Below are 16,536 nucleotides of genomic sequence, written 5' to 3'. Positions count from 1 at the left end.
GCGGGTGTTCTGATTTTTCCCACTGCTCCCTCTTTTGCTACGCTGTTGGCTCGGTCTCACCACTGCCTCTTCCTCCGAACTGTGAAAGTCAGTGGCACGACCTTCATTCCATGTGGGGTCTAGGACCTCATCGTCCCCTACATCGTCTTCCACCCAGTCTTGATCCCTGACCTCCTGTTCAGTTACACACTGCAGAAAGACGCAGCAGTTGGCACCTGTGTTTCGTCATCATCAGAGACGTGCTGAGGTGGTATTCCCATGTCCTCATCATCAGGAAAAATAAGTGGTTGTGCGTTAGTGCATTCTATCTCTTCCACCCCTGGGGAAGGGCTAGGTGGATGCCCTTGGGAAACCCTGGCAGCAGAGTCTTCAAACAGCATAAGAGACTGCTGCATAACTTGAGGCTCAGACAGTTTCCCTGATATGCATGGGGGTGATGTGACAGACCGATGGGCTTGGTTTTCATGCGCCATCTGTGCGCTTTCTGCAGAAGACTGGGTGGGAGATAATGTGAACGTGCTGGATCCACTGTCGGCCACCCAATTGACTAATGCCTGTACCTGCTCAGGCCTTACCATCCTTAGAAAGGCATTGGGCCCCACCAAATATCGCTGTAAATTCTGCTGGCTACTGGGACCTGAGGTAGTTGGTTCACTAGGACGTGTGGCTGTGGCAGAACGGCCACGTCCTCTCCCAGCACCAGAGGGTCCACTAACACCACCACGACCATGTCCACGTCCGCGTCCGCGTCCCTTATTAGATGTTTTCCTCATTGTTCCCGTTCACCACAATTTTCAGAATGGCAAATTTGGGAATGCTTTTTCAACCCAGAACAAAAAGTCTGCTTTGACGGTCACTACAAATAACTTGACCAGCTAAAACTGTGCAGATTTGGTTGAATAGAGATGTGAGACCTGTTTTTTTTTGCGCTGTGTGACAGTTATAGGTTTAATCACAGAATGACACTTCTATCAGCACGCTAGCGTGTGTCTTAGGTTTTTCTGAATGATACTATCAATAACTTCAATGTAAGATTTTCTTTTTGGGATAGATTTCAAGTAGGCCTGAAATACCACAAACTAGTTATTTTCAGAATGGCAAATTTGGGAATGCTTTTTCAACCCAGAACAAAAAGTCTGCTTTGACGGTCACTACAAATAACTTGACCAGCTAAAACTGTGCAGATTTGGTTGAATAGAGATGTGAGACCTGTTTTTTTTTGCGCTGTGTGACAGTTATAGGTTTAATCACAGAATGACACTTCTATCAGCACGCTAGCGTGTGTCTTAGGTTTTTCTGAATGATACTATCAATAACTTCAATGTAAGATTTTCTTTTTGGGATAGATTTCAAGTAGGCCTGAAATACCACAAACTAGTTATTTTCAGAATGGCAAATTTGGGAATGCTTTTTCAACCCAGAACAAAAAGTCTGCTTTGACGGTCACTACAAATAACTTGACCAGCTAAAACTGTGCAGATTTGGTTGAATAGAGATGTGAGACCTGTTTTTTTTTTGCGCTGTGTGACAGTTATAGGTTTAATCACAGAATGACACTTCTATCAGCACGCTAGCGTGTGTCTTAGGTTTTTCTGAATGATACTATCAATAACTTCAATGTAAGATTTTCTTTTTGGGATAGATTTCAAGTAGGCCTGAAATACCACAAACTAGTTATTTTCAGAATGGCAAATTTGGGAATGCTTTTTCAACCCCGAACAAAAAGTCTGCTTTGACCGTCACTACAAATAACTTGACCAGCTAAAACTGTGCAGATTTGGTTGAATAGAGATGTGAGACCTGTTTTTTTTTGCGCTGTGTGACAGTTATAGGTTTAATCACAGAATGACACTTCTATCAGCACGCTAGCGTGTGTCTTAGGTTTTTCTGAATGATACTATCAATAACTTCAATGTAAGATTTTCTTTTTGGGATAGATTTCAAGTAGCCCTGAAATACCACAAACTAGTTATTTTCAGAATGGCAAATTTGGGAATGCTTTTTCAACCCAGAACAAAAAGTCTGCTTTGACGGTCACTAGAAATAACTTGACCAGCTAAAACTGTGCAGATTTGGTTGAATAGAGATGTGAGACCTGTTTTTTTTTTTTGCGCTGTGACAGTTATAGGTTTAATCAGAGAATGACACTTCTATCAGCACGCTAGCGTGTGTCTTAGGTTTTTCTGAATGATACTATCAATAACTTCAATGTAAGATTTTCTTTTTGGGATAGATTTCAAGTAGGCCTGAAATACCACAAACTAGTTATTTTCAGAATGGCAAATTTGGGAATGCTTTTTCAACCCAGAACAAAAAGTCTGCTTTGACGGTCACTACAAATAACTTGACCAGCTAAAACTGTGCAGATTTGGTTGAATAGAAATGTCAGGTCTATTTTTTAGGCGCTGGGTGACAGGCTCAACTTGCCCCTGATGTAATATATGGCCAAAAAATAACCAGACTGTTGATGGTTAAATGCACTTCGGTGACACAGGCTCAGCCTGCAGCTGATGTAGTATATGGCCAAAAAATAATCAGACTGTTGATGGTTAAATGCACTTGGGTGAAACAGGCTCAGCCTGCAGCTGATGTAGTATATGGCCAAAAAATAACCGGACTGTTGATGGTTAAATGCACTTCGGTGACACAGGCTCAGCCTGCAGCCTATGTAGGATATAGCACAAAATAACCACACTATCGATGGTTAAATACACTTGGTGATAGCTCGTGCTGGCGCACCACAAGTCACAAAATGGCCGCCGATCACCCCAGAAAAAAAGTGATCTAAAAACGCTCTGGGCAGCCTCAAAAAAGTGAGCAAGTCAATAATAGCACTTCAATGATCCACAGCTGCAGATCGATCACAGAATGAAGTCTTTTGGAGGAGTTAATCTGCCTAATCTCGCCCTAACGTCGCAGCTGCAACCTCTCCCTATACTGATCATAGCAGAGTGACGTGCGGCGCTACGTGACTCCAGCTTAAATAGAGGCTGGGTCACATGGTGCACTGGCCAATCACAGCCATGCCAATAGTAGGCAAGGCTGTGATGGCCTCTTGGGGCAAGTAGTATGACGCTTGTTGTTTGGCTGCTTTGCAGCCTTTCAAAAAGCGCCAAGAAAGCGCCGAACACCGAACCCGAACCCGGACTTTTACGAAAATGTTCGGGTCCGTGTCAGGGACACCCCAAAATTCGGTACGAACCCGAACTATACAGTTCGGGTTCGCTCATCCCTAGTCACCACCAGTGGCTGGCCTGCATGGTGGCTGACTACATGGGGTTCATCGGTGCTTCCGACAGCATGAGTACCGACGACCCCATGGAGTACTGGGTTGCCAGGCTGGACACCTGCCGTGAGCTCGCTCAGTATGCGCTGGAGGTACTGTCTTGCCCTCCCTCCAGTGTACTATCTGAGCGGACATTTAGCGCGGCATGTGGGGTGGTCACCGACAAGCGTACCCATCTGTCCACAGACTCCGTGGACAGACTTACATTTATAAAAATGAATGCGTCCTGGATCGGCGGTGACTTCTTGGCCCCCGCCGTCGGTCCCTTGTCAATCCTCTTGGCTCTCCCTCTGAAAATTTGTTTTTTTATTTTTTTTATGTTTGTAACATACTTATTGAGCTTTTTAATTATTTATGTATTTATTTATAGTTTTATTATATTATGAATTTCTTTATTAATGTTTTTAATTATTTATGCTTTTATTTATATTTTTAATATAATCTGAATTTCTTAATTTATTCACTCATGTTTTTAATTATTTATGTATTTATTTATATTTTTATTATATTATGAATTTCTTAATTTATTCATATTTTTAATTATTCATGGTTTAATTAATATTTTTTATATATTATGAATTTCTTAATTTATTCACTTATGTTTTTAATTATTTATGTATTTATTTATATTTTTAATATATTATGAATTTCCTAATTTATTATCGCATGTTTGTAATTATTTATGTATTTCTTTATATTTTCATGACATTCATGACAATCGCTAGTCAGACCACACATGGAGTACTTTGTACAGTTCTGGGCTCGTGTAAACAAGGCAGACATAGCAGAGCTGGAGAGGGTCCAGAGGAGGGCAACTAAAGTAATAACTGGAATGGGGCAACTACAGTACCCTGAAAGATTATCAAAATTAGGGTTATTCACTTTAGAAAAAAGACAACTGAGGGAAGATCTAATTAATATGTATAAATATATCAGGGGGCAGTACAGAGATCTATCCCATCATCTATTTATCCCCAGGACTGTGACTGTGACGAGGGGACATCCTCTGCGTCTGGAGGAAAGAAGGTTTGTACACAAACATAGAAGAGGGTTCTTTACGGTAAGAGCAGTAAGACTATGGAACTCTCTGCCTGAGGAGGTGGTGATGGTCAGTACAATAAAGGAATTCAAGAGGGGCCTGGATGTATTTCTGGAGCGTAATAATATTACAGGCTATAGCTACTAGAGAGGGGTCGTTGATCCAGGGAGATATTCTGATTGCCTGATTGGAGTCGGGAAGGAATTTTTTATTCCCCTAAAGTGGGGAAAATTGGCTTCTACCTCACAGGTTTTTTTTTTGCCTTCCTCTGGATCAACTTGCAGGATAACAGGCCGAACTGGATGGACAAATGTCTTTTTTCGGCCTTATGTACTATGTTACTATGTTATTATAAAATTGTTTATTTATTAATATTTTTAATTATTTATGTATTTATATTCATAATTACTTATGAATTTGTGTAATAATGTCTATGTAGATTTATCATTGTATACGTAAGCCATACTGTAAAATAGATATCTCATAAACCAATTGGCACACAGCACTCCACACGCTGCCCGTACCAGTCTGCTCTCAGTTTCGGGCACATGGAGTCTGTAGCAAAACACGGCATGCCTCACCGTGTGCTGTTTCCTCCGAGTCAGAGGGCAGGAGGAGCGGCAGGGTTTAGCAGCAGCTCTGTCATCCTCCTTTTGTCTGTAGGTTCATTAGAAACGTATAGTATTGGACCGGATTGCTGTACGTTTCTAATGAACCTACAGGATCTCATTTTCAATGTCAGGTCGACAGAGATGAAGCAGAGCAGCATTGATTTGTGGAATTAAGTTTACCTCCAGTTGGATGTCTTGTAGAATACATGGTGGCTTTAGAACAGATTACAAACTCCGCTCTGCTGGATGACAGTGTCGGCGTTCCTCGGTGCCTGTCAGCCCCTGTAGTGACGTCTGGCCCGGGCTGTGTGTCACAAACTCCCGTGTGTAGTCACGCATCCAAGCTGAAGGCTTATTCTGCAGTCTGACCTGCGATCGCTGAATGCAGGCTGCGCACTGGAGGCAGCCGCCGAGTACCCGGCCAGAAACTGTGGACCGTGGCACGAGTCATCACAGTCGGGAAGGGGAAATGATCCCGGCGGGAGAGCCGTGGACACTCCCAGACCTGGGCCAAGGAAAGCTGGCTCATCACTGGCTTCTGTGCTCAGACGTGCACTGGATATGTCCTGCCGTTGGCTGGAGGACAGTGTGTGTGCGGTGCTGATCATGAATGGGTGGGGAGAGCGGTGGTACACATGCAGCCTCACACACAAAAGGAGGATGACAGAGCCGCTGCTAAACCCCGCCGCTCCTCCTGCCCTCTAGCGCGTAGGAAACAGCACACGGTGAGGCATGCTGCGTTACCGCAGTCTTCTGCTCCAGACTCCATGTGCACGATATGAAAACTGAGAGCAGACTGGTGCAGGCGGCGTGTATACCTAATTTTGTACTAATTTATATTGTGCTTCCAAAACTTACAATACCTTAGTCAAATAAATGACAACGGAAAATATAGCATTTTCTATTCATGTTAACCACATTCCTGCTGCTACCGTAGAACCTGCTGCTGTCAGAGGTGTGTTTTTTTTTTTTTTAGTGTTGCCCTGTTCTGGTGGGGGCCCATTCTAGGGAACACATTCCTGCTGCTACCATAGAACCTGCTGCTGTCAGAGGTGTCTTGGTTTATTTTTAGTGTTGCCCTGGTCTGGTCGGGGTCCATTCCAGGGAACACATTCCTGCTGCTGAGTGAGGCCGAGCTATGTGTAGGCCTTAAACTCGACCTTTACAATGTTGCTGCTGCTGCCTGTCCTGATCCTGGTGAGTGAGGCCGAACTATGTGTAGGCCTTAAACTCGACCATTACCATGTTGCTGCTGCCTGTCTTGATCCTGCTGAGTGAGGCCGAGCTATGTGCAGGCCTTAAACTCAACCATTACCATGTTGCTGCTGCTGCTGCTGCCTGTCCTGATCCTGCTGAGTGAGGCCGAGCTATGTGCAGGCCTTAAACTCAACCATTACCATGTTGCTGCTGCTGCTGCCTGTCCTGATCCTGCTGAGTGAGGCCGAGCTATGTGTAGGCCTTAAACTCAACCATTACCATGTTGCTGCTGCTGCCTGTCCTGATCCTGCTGAGTGAGGCCTAGCTATGTGTAGGCCTTTAACTCGATCATTACCATGTTGCTGCTGCTGCCTGTCCTGATCCTGCTGAGTGAGGCCGAGCTATGTGTAGGTCTTAAACTCAACCATTACCATGTTGCGGCTGCTGCTGCCTGTCCTGATCCTGCTGAGTGAGGCCGAGCTATGTAAAGTCCTTATATACCAACCCGTTACCATTTATGTGCTGCTACCTATCCTGATCCCACTGAGTTTTGTAGAGCTATGTGTAGGCCTTATTTACCAATCCGTTACCATTTATGAGCTGCTGCCTATCCTGATCCCACTGAGTTTTGTAGAGCTATGTGTAAGCCTTATATACCAATCCGTTACCATTTACGTGCTGCTGCCTATCCTGATCCCACTGAGTTTTGTAGAGCTATGTGTAGGCCTTATATACCAACCCGTTACCATTTACGTGCTGCAGCCTATTCTGAAGCTGCTGAGGACAACCAGCATGGACCACTTATTCTCCATAGGAGTTTTTTTTTCAACTTTCGAGTATTAGAATTCTCGTGAAGTGGTTGGCATGCTTCAGTTTGGCGCATGTGCTCTGTACATTATATATTGTCAATATTTAAATATATATTAATAATCTTTTTAATAAAATACAATCATGCGGTGTTACGCTTCATTCAACAAAATATAATTTTTATTATTTATTTGATTTGTTATCATTTTGATTTAGTTCGTTTTTTTGCGGGCCCTGTTGTGGTTCTTCCTAAAACTAGGTGGTGACCACAGGTGGCTTTGCATTCTCAAAAGGTCTTGTGCAGTTAACATTGTACAGAACTTACTCAGGAACCGAATTTAATTTTATTATTTTATTATTTTCTTTTAATAAGGATTTCGGGACGGACATGGTGTTGTCTGTCATCCTGGAAAGGATGGCTGACTTCCATGTTCACCTCTCTACATGGTTGGGTGTGACTGGTGTTATACTCATCCGTGTGGTAATCCGGTTTTGGGAATGGAGCGTTATTGCCACATGTATATATCGATATATACATTTATTTTTAATGTTACACTTCTTGACAATAATGTAATGAACATTGATAATTTGCACATGGTACTTTCAACTAAAAACACAGCTTTAAACTTTGCAGTATAAACTGCGGACTATATAATGTTTTTGAAGCCATGTCACCGTTTTGAGAGTGATTCTACTTATTGAATGACATGTTTCTGTCTGTTTGCCGGAAGCTATGTTCTGACATGCACACTTAACCAAACGGTACGCTATATTGGACCCATGCTGGTTAGTTCTTAGCCCACTCCAAATAATTTTTGGTATTTCAAATAATTATTTTTTCCATTGAATGTTTATTTTTTATTTTTTATTGTTAATAGTGTCAATCACATGATTTAAGCAAATGTCATTAATCTACATTGTCTTAGTGGGGTTATTAATCTGTTCACTATATGGATACTTTTATTGTATATATATTTATTTTAAAATATATTTTATTTAGAGAAAAATATTAGAATAATGTAAATTGTTGGTGATGCTCAAAACAATATTTTCCTTGTAAAAATCAACACATTTGGTATTTAGCCTTGCATTTGGCACAATTCACTTTGGTTACTACATGAGCAAGGTCCCATTATGGTGTCCAAAAATGTACTAACTGTTTCATAGACACACAATTTCTGTCATAACTTACGGGGCTTTTTTTGTTATTCGATATATTGGACAATTTGATATCGGCCTTTACAATCTTAAATAAATAAACAAAATTATAAATTGTATGCGGGAAAAATGTGGATTTTTTTATGTGTGGGAAAACACTCCTGATGTATGAGAAGTTTTTTGTCACGTCTGCCGGGGGCCCATTCCTGGGAACACTTTTATGCTTCAAACTAAGCACATGCTGTTGTCTGTTCCTGTTTAGATAGGACGAGCTATGTGTTGGCCTTAATGTACAACGTTAATTTACCATCTGCCTGCTGCTCTTGTACTGATCCTTCAGCGTTATGTGTAGGCCTTATACTCCACCGTAACCAATGACTGCTGCTATTATCCTGATGCAACAAATTGTTGCATCAAATGCGCAAATTACATACCGTAAGGGCCGCAGCCTCCGGGATCGCTTGGTGCACAGTCACTTCAGCGAAACCGGTGCCAATGAGACCACATGGCTTAAATCACTATCTGGTTGCTTTCGTTGCAGTGGCTGTGTGGCCTGCCCCTTCATCATGAGGGGGAGGAACTTTTGCAGTAATGTAACAGGCAAAATGTACGTAATCAGGATCTTCCTCAACTGTAGATCAAGGGGAGTCATCTACAAAGCTACATGTCACTCCGGCCTAGAATATATAGGCAAAACCACCTGAGAATTTCGAAGACGGGTGTGAGAACACTTAGGTGACATTAGAAACGGTAGGGACACCCCACTGGCTAAACATGTGGAAGTTAGCCCTAATGGTAAAATTGAGGGCATGACATTTATGGCCATTGAACTCGTTCCTCCCTTGAAAAGGCAACTGGGACAAGAGAGACCTGGTGGATCTTTGAATTGAAGACCTCACAATCATTTGGCCTCAATGAGCAACTCTCCTTTGGGTGTTACATTGAGGAGACCAGGTCATCCCGTTGATCAGTGATAGCTGTCCCCTCGATGAGGATCGTCAACCTCTTGCTACCCAGAATAACCCTCATCGGATGCTCCTGCATGGAGTTTGGCAATCGACCTCCACTATAGACCCGTGTGGTTTGATTGCCTGACATATTCATGGTACATAATATACATAGGGATCCATTTGCTGGTCCGATGTCCTGTAATGTGGTTATAGTGTAACTGTCTGCTAAAAAGCCCATTTTGCTGCATCAGATCCCATTTGATAACTTACTTATCTATTCTTTTATTCTAACCTGTCCAGTAAACCTGCCACTTAAATACCTAGGTAGCGCCTCTCTATGATTCTATAGGAGTGACGCACCGTGCTTGGCTATTTATACCACTTTAACTTGTTGATTGGGAGTGACTGAGCTAGCCCATCTCCTTTACCCCTTTATCTTCAACTTCTCCGCCCCTTAATGTTCTTTGAGTCATCGCCCCCCAACATGTAGGGGACGGACATTGGGCCACACTGATATATCTGTGTCCCGATCATGTGACTCCTTCCCGTGACGCAGTACACTCGTGACCGTTGACGTCACTGCCCGTGTGATTGGATCATGTGATTTTGGGGGCGGATCTATCGAAGGCCCGTGCTGGTTTAAAGGAACGCCAGCACGGGCGCACACTGCCATCACTGCCATATGCAGGAGGAGTGGACCCTGAATCGCTGCACATTGAGAAGCTAAGTATCAGTTCTTTTCTCACAATACTGTTGCTCCCCGGGCTGGCTCCAATAAACTTGGAAGCGCCGTGGATTGGATACTTCTCTAATTGTGTACAGGCGTGTACTTTGTCTTGTATATAGGTCCCCTGATGACCTGGCTGACTGCCAGTGAAACGCGTCGGAACTATGTGTATGTCTAATACCTATGATCTGTATGTCCTTGGATGAGTGATACCTTTGCATTTCTGACGAAGCTGGTCAGTCACTGTCATTGCCTGCAAGGGACACGAAGGGACACACAGGGAGGGTATCACTTTTAGCTAGAATCTAGGGATACATTAGGGGAAGAGACCCAGCATCTATCTCCCTCTTTATTGGTATCCCTGTGTTTCGTAAAACTCACCCTCCTAGCAGGGGTTTACATTTCACACCTACCATTCTCTACCTTTTTTAATTGGTGGTGAATGACTACGTATGTTTGTAGTCTTTAAACAAACTATTGGGCCTACTATTTTAACCATTGACTATTAAAAGTTATTTTTTAAGGCAATCCCACTTTTCAATTATACTCCACAATTCACTTTGGTTACTACATGAGCATGGTCCCATTATGGTGTCCAAAAATGTACTAACTGTTTCATAGGCACACAATTTCTGTCATAACTTACGGGGCTTTTTTTGTTATATGATATATTGGACAATTTGATATCGGCCTTTACAATCTTAAATAAATAAACAAAATTATAAATTGTATGCAGGAAAAATTTGGATTTTTATGTGTGGGAAAGCACTCCTGATGTATGAGAAGCCAAAACATGCTGCTTTTGGTGTTGTATAAGTTGATTATAGTTTTTTTGTCACGTCTGCCGGGGGCCCATTCCTGGGAACACTTTTATGCTCCAAACTAAGCACATGCTGTTGTCTGTTCCTGTTGAGATAGGACGAGCTATGTGTTGGCCTTAATGTACAACGTTAATTTACCATCTGCCTGCTGCTCTTGTACTGATCCTTCAGCGTTATGTGTAGGCCTTATACTCCACCGTAACCAATGACTGCTGCTATTATCCTGATACTTCTGTGTTGTATGTAGGCCTTATACTCCACCGTTACCAATTACTGCTGCTATTATCCTGATCCTTCAGCGTTATGTGTAGGCCTTATATTCCACCGTTAACAATGACTGCTGCGTTTATCCTGATACTTCTGTGTTGTGTGTAGGCCTTATACTCCACCGTTACCAATTACTGCTGCTATTATCCTGATCCTTCAGTGTTATGTGTAGGCCTTATACTCCACCATTACCAATTACTGCTGCTATTATCCTGATACTTCTGTGTTGTGTGTAGGCCTTGTACTCCACCGTTACCAATAACTGCTGCTATTATCCTGATTCTTCAGCGTTATGTGTAGGCCTTATACTCCACCATTACCAAATACTACTGCTATTATCCTGATACTTCTGTGTTGTGTGTAGGCCTTATACTCCACCATTACCAATGACTGCTGCTATTATCCTGATCCTTCAGCGTTATGTGTAGGCCTTATCCTCCACCGTTACCAATTACTGCTGCTATTATCCTGATCCTTCAGTGTTATGTGTAGGCCTTATACTCCACCGTTACCAATTACTGCTGCTATTATCCTGATACTTCTGTGTTGTGTGTAGGCCTTATACTCCACCGTTACCAAATACTGCTGCTATTATCGTGGTACTTCTGTGTTGTGTGTAGGCCTTATACTCCACCGTTACCAATTACTGCTGCTATTATCATGATCCTTCAGCGTTATGTGTAGACCTTATACTCCACCGTTACCAATGGCTGCTGCTATTATCCTGATACTTCTGTGTTGTGTGTAGGCCTTATACTCCCACATTTTTGTGTACCTGCGGCTGCTGTATTTAATGATACTTATGAGTTGGGCTAGTCTAAATGGGCCTTATCGTAACCCTATTTGTTAAAACAAAACATAAAGCAGAAATTTAAAAAAAAAAACAACACGTTATTAGCAAACTAAAAAAATCTTTATATATAAACATTATGAATAGAAAACATTATAAATACAAAAAAAATAAAACTATTGCACAGATTTCAGCTGATCGTGGAGGTTTAGGAGCACTTCCACGTTCTTTTGCTGTTTCTCCTCCAGCTGCTGCATTTGGTGGGTAAACTGCAGTTTCAGCTCCCGCATCTTTCTGAGGTGCAGCTCCCGTAGGTCCTTTATGGCCTGTTTTTGCTCCACCTGCATCTCCAGTATTTTTTGTTTTATTAGCACTGTAAAAAAAAAATAATAATAATAATATATATATACCTACTGACCACAACACCGTCCTAAGGTTTGACAGCGCTCATCCTTGGACGATGGTGCGGTCATTACCGTATAGCCAGTTCACTAGAGCCAAAAGAATAGTTAGTGATACATCCTTATTAGACAAAACTCTTGACAATATGACACAATGCTTCAAACAGAGGCATTATCCGATATCTACATTGCAACAGCAATTAAATCGTATCCATCAGAAAGAGAGAAGTGAATTATTTCAGGGTACTAAGAGAGATCAATCCCAGAAAATACCTTTTGTATCCACCTTTTGCGAAACTAGTCCGTATGTCATTAAAATTCTCAATAACCATTGGTCGATTTTGAGTACAAAACATAAAAATATCCCAGAATTTTCTACTAGACCTATAATGTCATATAAGAAAGCTCGTAATTTGAAAGATAAACTTGTAAAGAACGACATAGGCCCACAAAAATGTGCACGTCAATTACTTCTGGCTCCACTGTGTAAACTGTAAATACATGGTGAATGGACGTGAATTTACTCATCCCCTTACAGGGGTTTCCTATCCCCTCAAATTTAATTTGACCTGTGATTCGAGTTTTGTTATTTATGTTTTATGGTGTCCGTGCAAGCTTTTGTATGTGGGCGAGACAACTTGCGATTTTAAGTCTCGCTTTAACCAACATCGATTTTCTATACGCAAGAAACGAAAGGATTTGCCTGTCCCGCACCACTTTGCGGATATGGGCCATGCTGAAGGTGATTTAAAATTTATGATCCTTGACCATGTTCCATTGCCGCGAACTGGCGGTAACCGCATGAAAATGCTCAAAAAACGTGAATCTGAATGGATTTTCAAATTACAAACTATCAAACCGGGGGGTTTGAATATTGAATATAAACCATGGCTATTCATATGATCTCTTGCTGTTCTGTCTGTGTCGGCTTATGTACTGAAGAATTTGTTCCTTTTTATTAAATATATTTGGATAATATATTTTTTTATCTTTGTCACTTATAGGACCTATGGATGGAAGGACTTTGCTCAACAGGAAGTTGGATACTCTTGAACATGTACGGCTCACCCCGTAACAGCTGCATATATATTAGATTTTGTTGAATTATGTTTGCAAGCGCTACTTTATGGCTATGTTGGATGTTTTTCACCTGATAGGGTTATTACTAGGTGAGCGAGATGGGAGGACAACGGCTGCCGCTGGTCTCCTCCTCCTCTACTCACAATTTTCGGATGACAGTGCATCGCAAGATAGCACGTAACCCGACACTATACCCGGGTGTCACATCCTGATTTACTAGCCACCGCTTTCGATTTACACATTGACAAAAACGCTTGTACCAGTATTATATGTCTCACTCCAATAAACTACTATGCGGCGTGTCAGGTGATGTTTCCATATGGGATCATGTGATTATTCCCAGGGTGACATCACTGACATGCGCAGATACAGTTCCATGTTTCACAGGGGATCACGTGATTATCCCTGGAGTGACATCATGGACATGCGCAGCTTTAGTTTCGGGACGCTGTATTCATGCGGTGCTATCCGCAACAGTGTATCCGCCTGCCATTGAGCTTGCCCGATTCCATGCTGGGTCTGTTTACATCTGCACTGACACAGGTGATGATTATATATAGTTGATTGCCACTTGTGCATTATATTATGCTACCGAATAATCACAGTATCTGGATGTTTTTATTATATGAATATCTGTATTGATTATATTGTCTTCCAGGCATGATGTTTTTCTCATATACATATGAGATGTTTCTTTGCACATTTTTTGTACAATTTATTAATTGCCACTTATGTATGTTAATTTGATATGACCACATAAAACCCCACAGTTTTGTATGATGCATTGCTTGAGAAAAGTCCCAGCAAGTGGACTGAAACGTCGCAAGGGTGAATAAAGGTTCACACTTTCTTTTTCACCAACGGATGTACTGCGGTGTCTTTATTCTTCTTGTATTATACACCTTGGTACGGTGTTTCCATCGCTGGCACCCAATCATTTATTACGAGGCGTGCTGCCCTGAACTTCCGTTGTCTATATATATATATATATATATATATATATATATATATACAGTCGTGGCCAAAAGATTTAAGAATTACGTAAATATTGGAAATTGGAAAAGTTGCTGCTTAAGTTTTTATAATAGCAATTTGCATATACTCCAGAATGTTATGAAGAGTGATCAGATGAATTGCATAGTCCTTCTTTGCCATGAAAATTAACTTAATCCCCAAAAAACCTTTCCACTGCATTTCATTGCTGTCATTAACCACCTCAGCCCCTGTAGCTTAAACACCCTTAATGACCAGGCCACTTTTTACACTTCTGACCTACACTACTTTCACCGTTTATTGCTCGGTCATGCAACTTACCACCCAAATGAATTTTACCTCCTTTTCTTCTCACTAATAGAGCTTTCATTTGGTGGTATTTCATTGCTGCTGACATTTTTACTTTTTTTGTTATTAATCGAAATTTAACGATTTTTTTGCAAAAAAATGACATTTTTCACTTTCAGTTGTAAAATTTTGCAAAAAAAACGACATCCATATATAAACATTGCTCTAAATTTATTGTTCTACATGTCTTTGATAAAAAAAAAATGTTTGGGTAAAAAAAAAAATGGTTTGGGTAAAAGTTATAGCGTTTACAAACTATGGTACAAAAATGTGAATTTCCGCTTTTTGTAGCAGCTCTGACTTTCTGAGCACCTGCCATGTTTCCTGAGGTTCTACAATGGCCAGACAGTACAAACACCCCACAAATGACCCCATTTCGGAAAGTAGACACCCTAAGGTATTCGCTGATGGGCATAGTGAGTTCATAGAACTTTTTATTTTTTGTCACAAGTTAGCGGAAAATGATTTTTTTTTTTTTCTTACAAAGTCTCATATTCCACTAACTTGTGACAAAAAATAAAAAGTTCTATGAACTCACTATGCCCATCAGCGAATACCTTTGGGTGTCTTCTTTCCAAAATGGGGTCACTTGTGGGGTAGTTATACTGCCCTGGCATTCTAGGGGCCCAAATGTGTGGTAAGAAGTTTGAAATCAAATTCTGTAAAAAATGGCCGGTGAAATCCGAAAGGTGCTCTTTGGAATGTGGGCCCCTTTGCCCACCTAGGCTGTAAAAAAGTGTCACACATGTGGTATCTCCGTACTCAGCGGAAGTTGGGGAATGTGTTTTGGGGTGTCATTTTACATATACCCATGCTGGGTGAGATAAATATCTTGGTCAAATGCCAACTTTGTATAAAGAAATGGGAAAAGTTGTCTTTTGCCAAGATATTTCTCTCACCCAGCATAGGTATATGTAAAATGACACCCCAAAACACATTCCCCAACTTCTCCTGAGTACGGAGATACCACATGTGTGACACTTTTTTGCAGCCTAGGTGGGCAAAGGGGCCCACATTCCAAAGAGCACCTTTCGGATTTCACCGGCCATTTTTTACAGAATTTGATTTCAAACTGCTTACCACACATTTGGGCCCCTAGAATGCCAGGGCAGTATAACTACCCCACAAGTGAACCCATTTTGGAAAAAAGACACCCTAAGGTATTCGCTGATGGGCATAGTGAGTTCATGGAAGTTTTTATTTTTTGTCACAAGTTAGTGGAAAATGAGACTTTGTAAGCAAAAAAAAAAGAAAAAAATCATCATTTTCCACTAACTTGTGACAAAAAATATAAAATTCTAGGAACTCGCCATGCCCCTCACGGAATACCTTGGGGTGTCTTCTTTCCAAAATGGGGTCACTTGTGGGGTAGTTATACTGCCCTGGCATTTTCCAGGGGCCCTAATGTGTGGTAAGTAGGTAAATGACCTGTGAAATCCTAAAGGTGCTCTTTGGAATGTGGGCCCCTTTGCCCACCTAGGCTGCAAAATTGTCACACATGTGGTATCACCGTATTCAGGAGAAGTTGGGAAATGTGTTTTGGGGTGTCTTTTTACATATACTCATGCTGGGTGAGAGAAATATCTCGGCAAAAGACAACTTTTCCCATTTTTTTTATACAAAGTTGGCATTTGACCAAGATATTTATCTCACCCAGCATGGGTATATGTAAAATGACACCCCAAAACACATTTCCCAACTTCTCCTGAGTACGGCGATACCAGATGTGTGACACTTTTTTTCAGCCTAGATGCGCAAAGGGGCCCACCTTCCTTTTATGAGGGCATTTTTAGACATTTGGATCCCAGACTTCTTCTTACGCTTTAGGGCCCCTAGAATGCCAGGGCAGTATAAATACCCCACATGTGACCCCATTTTGGAAAGAAGACACCCCAAGGTATTCAATGAGGGGCATGGCGAGTTCATAGAAATTTTTTTTTTTTTGCACAAGTTAGCGGAAATTGATTTTATTTATTTTTTTCTCACAAAGTCTCCCTTTCCGCTAACTTGGGACAAAAATTTCAATCTTTCATGGACTCAATATGCCCCTCACGGAATACC

Source organism: Bufo bufo, chromosome 8, assembly GCF_905171765.1.
Source record: "Bufo bufo chromosome 8, aBufBuf1.1, whole genome shotgun sequence".
In the NCBI taxonomy this organism is placed as follows: Eukaryota; Metazoa; Chordata; class Amphibia; order Anura; family Bufonidae; genus Bufo; species Bufo bufo.
Note: the sequence above shows the minus strand (reverse complement) of the source record.